This window comes from Uranotaenia lowii, chromosome 2, assembly GCF_029784155.1.
Source record: "Uranotaenia lowii strain MFRU-FL chromosome 2, ASM2978415v1, whole genome shotgun sequence".
Classification (NCBI taxonomy): Eukaryota; Metazoa; Arthropoda; class Insecta; order Diptera; family Culicidae; genus Uranotaenia; species Uranotaenia lowii.
In genome coordinates, this window is record NC_073692.1 from 241,598,470 (window position 1) to 241,611,647 (window position 13,178).

At 32.4% G+C, this 13,178-nt stretch overlaps 1 non-coding gene across 1 annotated transcript; it reads right to left on the minus strand.

The window, feature by feature from the left end:
• Positions 1-10,352: 10,352 nt before the first annotated feature.
• On the minus strand, positions 10,353-10,459 carry LOC129750255 (U6 spliceosomal RNA). Its single transcript, XR_008738371.1, has one exon. It is a non-coding gene; the product is annotated as a U6 spliceosomal RNA (small nuclear RNA).
• Between the last annotated feature and the right edge of the window lie 2,719 nt (positions 10,460-13,178).

The following is a 13,178-nucleotide window of genomic DNA, read 5'->3' on the forward strand; positions in this document are numbered from 1 at the left end:
CTTGTTTACCCAAGAATGCGGACATTCTGCTTCCTGTCGATGTAAAAAATTTCAGATTAGGTATCTGACAGAATTTGGATTCGCTTCGGAAAGGCCGGATATTCCTCAACAAAAGTTGTATCTAGAAATGGGAATACTGAATTTATTTCGTGACTAGCTTAGGGTTACCATACGTACTCTTTTAAGAGAACATGTACTCTTTTTCGGTCGAGAAATGTGCGTATTCTTCTTTTTGTGAAATTTTACCAAATGTACTCTTTTTTTTTGTTGAAAGACATGTCATCTGAAAAACCTACGTTTTTCTTCCATTTTATGAGGTTGCACACAGTTCACATCTTATGCTAAAACTACAAAAGGAATACGACATACAACAAATTACTTTAACATCTTGATTCATTGACATGCATGTTAAGTCTTGATGAAGTCAGCGCGATAAGCGCCTTTGAGTATGCAAGCAGTAATAAACATATTTAGGTAATATGCTTAAATGCGCACAAATCTCAAAAAAAAAAATAGGTTTAATTTTCGACACTTTATTAGCGTTATGGCATTCGTGCCTAATCTCAAATAATTATCGTACAGTACATGTACATAAAAAAACGCTCTTTTTGAAATGGAATGTTTTATAATTTTTGTGGTCTCTTCGAATGATCCAACTTGTGCATAACCTCGATAAATTGACAGAATTTGATTGTATAGAAATATCTCGGTTTGCAATTATAGCAGAACCACGCTTATTCGAGGTAGTAGGGCCTCCTCAGATAATGCGAAGTGTACATCTTCTTCCTTCTGTTTTGCATACCATCCGGGCGCAAAGCTCGATAACAAAATGGATCTTTTATCAACCTGATGGCTGGAAGCTCAGAAAACTGAAGGTATATCGTTTTTTCTTACTTTTTGGGTAAATTATCTCAATGTACTCTTTTTGGTGTTGCAGGATCTGGTAACCCTAGCCTAGTCCACACTAGGCAACATGAACTACGATTTTTGTTATGAGACTAACTTTGTTGTCTGTTGTTGTTGTTGGAAGCCTGTGGAGGTCTCAGTGTCTCCCGAAGAAAATGGGAGACGCTGAGACCGTCTCGAGACGAACCGTCTCCTAGTGTGGACTAGACTTGAGAATTGTTCATAAAGGATAATTGGATTCATTGTTATTGAAAATTTGACTACAAAATTATGCAGGGGTTCACTTTGACACATAACAATCAAATTATGTTGGAATAAAATTTGATTTGATAGCTTATAAGAATATTTAGTATCAACATTGCATCGCTTAAAAACCAGAATTTATTTCGAATAGTAGCAAAGAATTTCAAATGAATTGAAAAATTACCATTTCTCAAATAAATGCAATCAAACGAGATCAACATTTTTCTTTAAGTTAAAAAAATGAATATCAACAATCAGGTCAGCTCATTAGCACCACCAAGCACGGCTAGAAAATGTATGCTTAAACCAACAAATTCCATTCAAGGTCAATTAGCGACCCTAACTGACCATTTGAATGCTAATGATGGTTGAATTACGATCCTGATGGCTCAACCATTTTCGAATCCATTCTTCACACACAAAATCCTCTGTTTACACGCCTAATTCCAGTCACAATTCATTTCCACACTGGTCCAACTTTGAATCGCAATAATAATCATAAATGAAGGAGAGCAACACAAAGCCTCCACCCACCACTCAACGCTTCCGCCCCTCTTTTCCGGTAGAGTTTTGCTTTCCAGTTCAAACATAAGCTTGCCCCAGACTTCTTTCCGCACACGGCGAAACAGCGAAAATCCCTAATGGAGCGCCAATAAAATTATTACCGGCTATATTTGTCCCGATTACTTTCATCAAGCGCGCGCTGATTTGTCTTTACGATTCGGTGACATGCAATGTAGCTACGTTTGGTTAGTTTCTCGAGCTGCTTCCTTCCTCGGTGGATTCTCCGGTCACGAAATGTCCATAAAAAAGAGGTTCTACATCTCACTCCACCTGCCGCCATCCAGAGAACCCTCGGATGTTTTACCTCAACCTACGACTTGCACTCCAACCCGTGGTCCTACAATAAAATAGTTGATTTTTGCTGTTTGTTCAATCCTTAGTCACTAGTTCTTAGTCCTTAGGGATGGGGGGTGGACATTTTTTTCCCTTGGCGTTGAACATTGGTGCACTCTGAATAACCTTAAGAAGGGGGACTACAAAACTTAGCTCATTGCAGCCGCAATCATTCAAAGACGATTTTGTAATCGTGATCTTTGCGTATACATATGTACATACTAATCTAGGCTTACCAGGTACTTTCAGAAAAAAGCGGGACATTTCACGGTAAAAAAGCGGGACACAGCCGAAAAAAATGATTTTGTTCAGTTTTTTCTTACATGACTTCTATTTTCCCTGGTTTTTGCAAAAAGCACGTTTAATTTGTACTGTTCTCGAGAATTTGAGAGAAAATATTTTAAGCCCTTCATGTTAACAGTGGATTTTGTGCCGCGTTTAAAACCATTGTGGGGTTATAAATATATTTCAAATTTGTTTTCAAAACTTGAAAACCAAGAAAACTTTCATCATTGTATACTTGGATAATTGAATCTTAAAAAGTGGTTTATTATAAAAGGCAGAATAATTAAGATTCAGACGAAAAATTTAGATCTAATCATTTGGAAGCAACTTTATCCATATTTTCTTTATACCAAAGTTATTAACATTGCATGGGTTAAACGTGCTCCGAGAACGGTGCCCTGAATCAGAATCTTTCTGTAATGCTAAGAACATTAGAGTTGTCTTATATTGTCTTATATGAAATATGAAGGCTGCTGCTTATTCTGAGAGAAAAAAAAAGTTTTTAAAAGCATCTGTGTTGAACGAATGAATTCAAATTGAGGCTAAAGTTTGATTTTTTCTAGTGTAAGTAAGTGAACTTTGAAAAAGTTGTCCAAGAAAAAAAAGCGGGACATTTAAAAGAAAAAGCGGGACAACGGGACATTCAATAAAAAAGCGGGACATGTCCCGCTTTAACGGGACGGATGGCAACCCTATACTAATCATCCTGAAAGCGTGTGAAACTTACTATAGAGATCCTTCTACTCTAGCTTATTTGTTACTAGAAATCCATACTTTAAAACCTTTGTAATGCAGTTATCTATTGAAACAGTTCGTAGAAGCATTACTGTTTACTTTAACACAGTAAATTTTAAGAAATATTCTTGAATTTTGTAGAAAAACATAAGTGGTACTATTCTTATTTCGCACTTTTTGTCATGTTTTTGGACCTCAACGAAAATTGCTTTAAACAGAAAAAGTAAACCTATGCTTGATTTATCCGTTGAATAATTTAATACAATTTGTAGATGATGATTCTCAATCATTCATATTATAACAAGCCGAAAACATAGTGGTACTATTCTTGTTTCGCTCACTGTAGAGCTCGTAGAAACTCTAGCTTATTCGTTGCGAGTAATCGATACTTTATCTAAACAAATATAAATTCTCCTTGAGGTAGGCTGCATTACCAGATTGTGGTGTTTATTTGCACCAATGCACCAACATCATTGTTTTGAGAAGAACGTGTTCAAAGTTTGACAGCTCCATAAGCTCCTAGCAAAAATATTATTTGGTGTTCGTTATTTATTAAAACCCCAAAAATCTTTGAGAATACTTCGTTATTTTTAGGTACATTTAAAATGAACGTAAAACTTTATCATCCTACTAATAACTCAATTTGTAAACAGTTGGTGCATTCGCCTTTTATAAATACCGATCTTCAACTGCAGCAGTAACAGGTAAAAATATATAGCTACATGCAGAGTTGACAACTTTTTTTTTCAAATTCAGGGACATGAAAAATTAAAATCGGAATACATGTTTTAAAGAAAATTTCGTTCGAAGTGAGGACCTTTTTTGTTACCAACCAACATTTTAACCTCCACTAATGTCCTTAATGCAGTTCCGTACTACTCATTTTCCATCATATTCACAAAAATCATGAAAAATCAGGCTTATTACTAAAAATAAGAGAAAAACGGAGGCTTATCAGGTTTTCAGGTTGAACCTCCGAAAATCAGGCACATTGGCAAACCTGTCTACATGAAATCGAACCAACTCATGTAATCATTTCAAGTTTGGATAACTCTAAAGTTTGTTCGACAGATTCCAACAGGAACACATCAACTCACTCCGGCGATTAAAAATTCTAAGCTCTAACAAATGTCTTAATTATTTTCACTTGTAGAAAAAAAACAGGAAAAATCAGAAAATTATATTTTGCAATGAAGTTGTCTACTCTTGTGAGTGCAATTTAACCTGTAATGGTTAAACCCAGATTAATAGAAAAAGAATGAAGAAACAAAAGTTCAATAATTTTTTTTGGTTTGAGTTTAGGCTACTGCAACTCCCAAGCATTATTAAAATCTTTCATTTCACGTTGTATTTTATTTTGATTCGTAAAACTGATCGCCCCTACGCCTATGCCAACTAAAGTAGGACAAATAATCGAGCATGCTTTGCTAGCTAGTCAACCAAAATCACACCAGAATATATGCAACAGGACTGTGCTTGCCAATCGCCGTATGTGAATTGTGATCAGCTGAAGCGAAGTGAACCTCTGCATAGGAGATGGAAAATGCCCGATTTAAAAATAGTACCTAGGTATAGTTCAACTAAGTTTGAAAAATATTGGAAAATATCAGCTTTGGTTTATCAAATAGTAGCATTCGTATGGAGAGTATAAAAATTGAATTTCAAAACATCAATTTAGGAATTTAGACAGGAAATTTAACTGAGGTCACAGTCTTATTATTTGAATATTTATTCTTTTTCCAATAAATTTCAAGCTTTAATAAGATAACGACAACATTAAAAATTCTGATAAAAAGCTCTAATGATGGATCAATAAAATCCAAAAATATCTATGTGTGATGCTGGATCTAAATCCAGATTTATTTTTGAGATTCAATAAACAAACAATATATTCTAAATTTATGATATGTAGGAGCGAATGGGAATACTTGATTCCCTTTTTTAATTTTATTATAGCTTTTTGGGAAAATATAGAAACTCGCTGTCTTTAGCATTTTTTGACATCGTATAATTTCAAGTTTATATACTCCATAAATCAGAAAGATACATAAACTTGTATATGAACTAGAAGCAATTTTGTGAGACTGTGATATTTTTTTAGTTACAGGAGACTTGATCCTTGATTCAGGGTACACTAAAAATTAAATGTCACGTAATCATGTTTTCGACCTTTAAAATTACGGTAAATGTCCTGCTCCTTTTTGTTACAGGACATTTGCGTAATTTTACAGGAAATAATTTTTGCTGTGTACCCTACATTCATCACATACTTTGAGGCGCAATTTTCCAGTTTTTAGATAAATAAAGCATTTCTATTCCTTTTTAAGAGACAAGTACTGGATAAACATTAGTTATTGGAGAGATATTAATAATTTCATAATAATTAATGATCCTGATCCATTCAGAAGAAAAATTTATCTTTTTGGACTCTAGGGATCAATCAAACATATTATAATCAACATTGGTACATAACTCTTAGCATGCTTCATATACTTCAGCAAGGACATGTATATCAGCACTACCTCCTGGAGAAAGTTCTTACTAGAAGGAAATTTCAAGCATTGAGGTACTGAGGAAACTCTGAACATTCTTTCCATCAACCGTGGGTTCGCGTCTTAACTACAAAAGTAAGTGTTTGAACTTGCATTTCTATGACCACGCAGAAAATTTTGCTTATGTTTTATTTTAAACATAGGAATTTCAGCCTACCCTAACTTTCTTCTTGTAGATAAGTATGTTGCTATGGTTCTCAATTTGTGATGTTTTCTGCCGAATGGAAAAAAGGTCCCGACTGACGGAGTATGCTTATATATCTACAATTTGAGATTCTAATGTTATTTGAATTGAAACAATCATTGATGGAAATTTCACATTTTGAACAACACTCAATATTTCATAAAAGAAATCAAAAAAGAGAACAATTTACTAAGTAAATTGATCTTAAAATCTACTCTAAAATATGATTTGAGATTTATTAGAGAACACATCATCATTATTATTATTATTATCTGGAGCACGTTTTGTAAATGGAAATCAGCATTTCTCTAAAAATGAATAAATTGGTAAAGGAAAAAATTCTTCGTGTAGAATTAGCTCTTTTTAATATTTTTTATTTAGGCACATCTCATTTTTTGGAAACTCCAAAACATGTTGAACCGATAAATCAAAATCATATTGTGAGTATAAAATTTATTAACGAAGTCAACTTACTTATCATGAAAGATACTATGAAAAAAAAAAGTAGATATACTTGTGTTGTATTTAGTATAATTGTCAGATCGGGACACAAAGTTTTGGTGATAATGAGCTTAACAGTTTTCGCCAGAAGCTTTCGAAATTTCTCTAAGGCAACTTAGGTTTCTCGATAGCATTTATTCATTTATTCCTTCAAGTTTCTGGGGAGTGAGGAATATTCCTACTATTATTATATTTGGATCAATTATTCTTATAACATACATTTTATAAAACTTCTTTAAAATAAAAAGAGGTTACTTTTTATTTTTTAAAATGGAACTATGAAGTTCATATTATACTCTAACGATTGATATATTAGAATGAATAATTTTAGTATAATTTTTCATATAAGAAACATTGCAAAGTGCTAAAATAAGATTTTCAAATCACATTTTTTTTAATGTTTCAAACAAAATTCAAAAACTCGAAAAATAAAATTGTAGAAATTTGTTGAGAAAACAGAATTTTTGTTTTGTTCTACTTGGCACATTTTTCTAGAACATTTGATATTTGTGCTACATTCCTGTTTTGAGATATAGCGAAGGAATCAAGTATCCCCAGGGATCAAGTATCCTCATTCTCCCCTACAGTTGCGTTAAAACAGAATAAAATCGCGTGAAGCAGCGCAATCGCTTGCCACGTTGACCAGCTGCCCTTTCTGTCTGGGTTTATATTTTTTAATTAAATTTTCACAAAATCTAGGTCAATTATCCAACTAACGTTCCACGAAATTTGAAGACTTTACTATGACTGGAAAAAGATACAGCTATTTTCGTGTAAAAGGGAATTTTGAGATTGCTTCACAAAATTTGCTGTATTTTTGACAATTTTCATTGAAAATACTTGAAATTTGGCCAAAAAATGTAAAAATTTTTGATCTAGTAGGTACCTGGCCGAGTTTCACCGAAATCGATTGACCAGATCAAAAATGGGATCGGATTGGAAATAAGTTTTGTTACTGTCCAACAGGCGATTTCATTTTTTTTTGGACGGGTGCTTGTATGGGAGATATCGTAATCATTTTTTTACTGGATTTTTCTTCAACAATTTCAAAATTTACCACAGTACAGTAAATTGATAGAGATTTCATTCTTGCTTTGATTGGAAAAAGAAAATATTCGATTAAGAATTCGCTTCAAGTTCATATGTATCAAATTCGTATATCAATTTTTTGGTGCAAGTCGTTTCTGAAACTCTGTTCTTCTTATTTTGAGCTGTTAAAAAAATTTTATTTCCAAACAAATCAGGAATGAAGTTTTTATCAATTACCAACATCCTTGGTGTATTTTTTTGATTTTGTGAAAGAAAAATCTCAAAAAACATCGGTAGCGATATTTTCCGTACAAACATCCGTCCAAAAAAAAAGAATAAAATCGCCTGGCGATAGTGAACTTTATTTTCAAACCGGTCACATTTTTGATCGCGTCAATCTATTTTGAGGAAACTTGGACAGGTACTAGATCAAACCTTTTGTCCATTTTTTGGCCAAATTTTAAGTATTTTTTTATGAAAATAGCCAAAAATACAGCGAATTTTTTGAATCAATCCCAAAATTCCCTTTTATACTAGAATAGCTGTACAGTAGTTTTTCGATTTTATCACTGTTCGATTTCATCAATACTCGCTGAATTCCTGCTCGATTTTATCACGTTTCTTGTTTCGATTTTATCACGCTTTTTAAGAAATAATTCAGAAACCATTTCCAGGACCTTAATTTCCTTTCATAAGCGTAGAGCGTCTTTGTTCATGATATTTTTGTGGTTTAAATTATGGTATAAAAGTATTCAATAATATGAAAATGACATTGAACTGCTTACTTTAGCTGTATAGTTTTAAAAATCGTCATTTGGATTTAAAAAAAAATGTAATAATCGACTTAAGTACTTTAACGTCACGCTAGTGTTAGTGTTGTTATTTGTGCTTGTTGAGCCGATATAAAAAAGAAGGTAAACTTTTTGGTTATGCGAATCATATAAAGATGTGGGTGAATTTAAGCGTTTTTGAGAAGATTAGTGTCTCTGATTTTTTTAAATTTGTTTATTTGAAAGGGTGGCGTGCGCAATCCCGATTGGACAACCTTTAGTATTGTCAAGATGGATAATTTTGAATTATCAAAATTAAAATCTGCTAGCTCTGCCTTTAAACATCTTTAAGATACATCTTTAAGATTTCCTACTTATGAAAATGAAAAGATGATCTGCCCATTAAGCAAAATTTGAGAAACACACTTTAAAAGTCTGAGTTGAGCAAATTTCAAAACATTTTTCGAAAAGGTAAAATTTTCAGTTAACCAGGTGTTAAGATTCTTTTTCAAAATGGACATAAGAGATAACAACTGTTAAATTTCCAACAAAACTATCTAATTGATATTCTACATGATTTCATTCCAATGAAAAAATTCTCAGAACTGCTTTACACAAGAATAATTTGAACTAAAATTGATCCTTTGTTTTTAGTAAACTTTGATAACTACATCTTGATAACTACATCTTATTGATACAAAACGTTTTCACTACTGAAACATTAAATTTATTGAATAAAGACAATAAAAACACATTTTCCTGTTTAATTTCGTCAAATTCACGGTTTCGCCAAATTCACGGTGAAATTTTTTCTGACCGTGATAAAATCGAAAAACTACTGTATCTTTTTTCAGTCATAGTACAGTCACTGGTACAGTCTTCAAATTTTGTGGAGTTTTAAGGTTAGACACTTGAACTAGATTTTGTGAAAATGTCTTAAAAATATAAACCAAGACAGAAATGGCAGCTGCTCAAAGTTGGGCGATCGCGCTGCTTCACACGATTTTATACTTTTTTGAACGCAACTGTATGTTTCATGCAGATTCTCTGTTCACCATCGGCATAAACTATGAATTCCTGGGAAAAATGCTTTAATGGATTTAACTTCATTCAGTAAGCAATTAATACCCAAAAACAAAATTGCTTTTTCAATAGTTTTGATTTATTAGATAGTGTAAGAAGTGAGATAATTTTTTAAAGGTTTTATTAGACTGGAACAAATATCATTTTTTTTCTTTTGTCATCCCCCCCTCCCCTTTGAATGTTCCAAAAAAACCTGAATGTGAGGGGGAAGGAAAGTTTGAAGTATTTTATGTAAACTTCGAAAAAAAAAAAAGAAATATCCCAAAGATTACAAGATCAAAAAACAAATTTTGGAAGATGGGATTTATTTTATTTTTTGTTTTCTTGATTTTATTAAATTTTTCGATAAAAAATTACTTCATTTGTGCAATGACATGACATTAAATGTAATTTTGCTGCATACAAGCTTTCGTACAATTTATTCCAATTTATATGTTTTTGGCATTTTTTTATTGTCGCGATGTTCCAACTCTGAATAACAAAAGAAGGATTTGAAATTTGTCCCGGCCTAGTTGCTAATTAAATATTTGAAGCATAGTAATTGTAATAAAAAATTTGTTATCTCTGTCCACTTCCAAATTCTGAAATTTTCTTAACTACTTAGAAATTCATTGCTGCTGCACTCTGAGTATGAAGTCTGATATCTGAATCTAATTTCTTTACTCTGGATCTGAATTGAGAATGTCAGTATTCAATCTAAATGATAATCTGGTACTCAGAATTGTCCCACAAAATCTAAAATAAAAATCAGAAATTCAAATCTGCATTGCATGCACTATGCACAATACAATATCTGGATAAAAATATAATATTTATAGACCCCTTTCGATTTTAGCAACATTTGATTTAATTTGGCCTAATTATATTAGTTTTAAACTGTAAAAAATGATTTTTTTTTTCATTTTCTACAGCTTAAAACTAACATAAATGAGTCAAATTAAAAAGTTTTATATTATACATTAATCAAAATTAATTTTCAAATTAAAAAAAACCGTTTGGTTTTGGCAACACAAAATTTACAGGCGTGTTGCCAAAAACGAACGGAGTGTAGTGCCGAAATTTTTGCTTCAGTTTACAAAAATCACAATCTTTTTCATTGCACCTATTTAGAAATATTTTGGTTGAATTCAAAAAAATTTCATGAATTTCAAAAGATTCAATGTTTAAAAAAATGTGGAACGCTTCACGATTTTGCGTGTCATCCTTGCGCAGGGGCCATGCTAATCTTCTCTGTATCGTTCCAATTTTAGTATATGTTCAGCCGAAGCTTGAACGAGAGAACGACAATTATTGGGATACTTATATTAAATGCAAAACGATTTCGTTCTAGCGATGCATAAAAAGGCCTGAAACACTGACCAAACCCTCTGCAGCGAATATAGGTAAACATAACTGCAGGTAATTTTATGCAGAAATTGGGAGGGGAAAACTACCCTTCTAATGCATTTTATGACCTGCTTGCTTTGCATGTAGGAATGTTGAAACACGAATTGAAACATGTACCTAGTGAAGATTTTTTCTAATTTGAAAATAACAGCTATTTGGGTAAGTAGGTATCTGTTTTATTTTCAAACGGAAATGATTCACAGAAAAAAACTAACTTTTTCGTTAATAAATTTCAATTAAAGCCAAACGACTGTGTGCTAAATTGCTAAAATTTCTATCCACTCAAGTGATTGCTCATAAAACTTCATTATTGCAGAATACAAATCAGCACCCACTTGCGAAAAATGAATGGACACTTGAACTGTCGAGAAATCAAACTCATTGGGGGAAGCATAGCGTCGGAAAATATGTATGCAGCAAGGATAATGCGTAGAATGGCTTCAACAATATTATCTCAAGAAGGGAAATAATGGCGGGAAACCATGGAGTGGATGATGTTTGTCCCTTGGTGTTTTTTTTTGTTTTTATTTTCCCCTCAAAAGTTGCCGGGACGGAGAAAATCCACAGGGTAAATAGTTTGAGATGGATGGCGTCTCAATTGTTTTGAAAACGATATTGATGTTCTTAATGTTTAGGGTTGATAGAGAAAATGTGAAATAACCGACTTTGGTGTATTATTCTTGATCTTATCATTGTCTTAGAATTGCAGCGATTTGGGAACAGTGAATCGAAAAAGATCTCTTTTCAATGCTTTTTTTTCCAAAGATGTGATTTAAAAAGAATCTAAGATAGAAGATCGTGTAAAGAATATTGTTGAACAGAACCATGACATAATTAACCTATGCAATATGAGTCCGAAATTACGTCAAAATTATACACGCATTTCTCCCTCACATTTTCGAAATATATTTTGGATTAAATTCATAATTTTATTGAAACAGTTCAACATGTTAAACCTTCGAGGATTAACGGAATCTTCAGTAACAAGCTTTACTGAAACTTGAATTTTCGTCTGTTGGCAGTTCTTCATCTAATAAATTCCGATAAGACAACCGGTGTAAGTGGGAACGATGGCTTATATTTACTAAAACTTTTTATGCAGAATGTTAAATTTACTTGTAATCAATCCAATAACTGCAAAAAATATACGATGGTGACAATAATGGATGATCAGCGACATTTTGTTTATTTTTCATTTTTAACAACGATGTCGAGTTGATGTGCATTATTTTCAATTGTAATTTCTTCGTTAACTAGCAGGTTCTTGACGACAAATTCTTCATTGAAACAAATCTAACATACGAAAAAAAATGGGGAAAACAGTGGTTAAAAATGAAAAAAATAGATTTCTACAAAATACTAAAATTTTGTCTTCAAATCCTATTTGGATGGCTTAATACAGACTTGATATTTATCCATTTTTCGATATTTCTTTCCGCCAATTTAGTTGTTTTTAGCATTCGGATGATGAAAAGTTGGGAAAAGTTCTTATTTGTACTCGAATAAGTAGGGGAAATACTTTTTCCCATTTTTATTTTCAGCAACTCGCCTTCTTTTGCATTTTTTGACAGCGTATAATTTCATGTTTATATGCTCCAAAAGTTAGAACGATACATGAACTCATAGATGAAATGAAGCATTTTCGTGAGACGAACAAAATTGTGATATTTTTTTAAATTAAAGGAGACTTGATCCTGAATTCAGGATGCCCTGACCCTTGGCAAAAATATAGCAAAATCCAAAGAAAAAAGGTCCGTTGACTAATTTAGTTCTCTTTTCACAGTTTGTAAGCATCAGACAAAGGATCGTCCCTCTTGGTGTATTCCAGTTTTAATCAGCATCAGATAAAACGAATTCTTAAAGTTTGTCTACTGCCCTATAGTCATTGCATACGTTAAGGCGCATTTTTTTTAGTTTTTTAATTAATACAGTATTTTGAGTCCTGGAGTCCTTTATAAACATTAGTTATTGGACAAACATTAGTAGTTTCGTGATAATCAATGATCATGATACATTCAAAAGAAGGAAAAAACATCTTTTTGGACTCTAGGGATCATTCCAACCCATAACATTCGTTTTGGGAAACTGTTTTCACAAAAAAGTTTAAAGTTTACTATTGCTTTGAAAATATGGCATTAAGAAGTTCAAATATACTCTAACGTTAAATATTTTTATTCTAATTTGTTCATGTGGGAAACATTTGAAGTGATTAAAAAAGATCTTCGAATCACATTGTGGTAAATTTCTCAAACAAAGTTCAATAGCTCAAAAAATTTGTTGAGATAACAGCATTGTTGTTTTGTTCTATTCGGCAGATTTTTCTAGAATATTTGATATTTGTAAGTCATTTCGGTTTCGCGATATAGCGGAGGAATCAAGTATCCCCAGGGATCAAGTATCCTCATTCTCCCTTTTATATTTTCGATATAATCGGTTCTGGTATATTACAACATAAATTACCCACAATAATCAATTAAAGTTGCCATACTTATAGTATCAGGCATTTTTTTTCAGAGTTAAGGGCTGTTCGAACAATATATTAACGTATTCCACTAAGAAAACACAAATTAGGTAGTCATGAGAAACCAAAGGGAAAAATTATCGCCC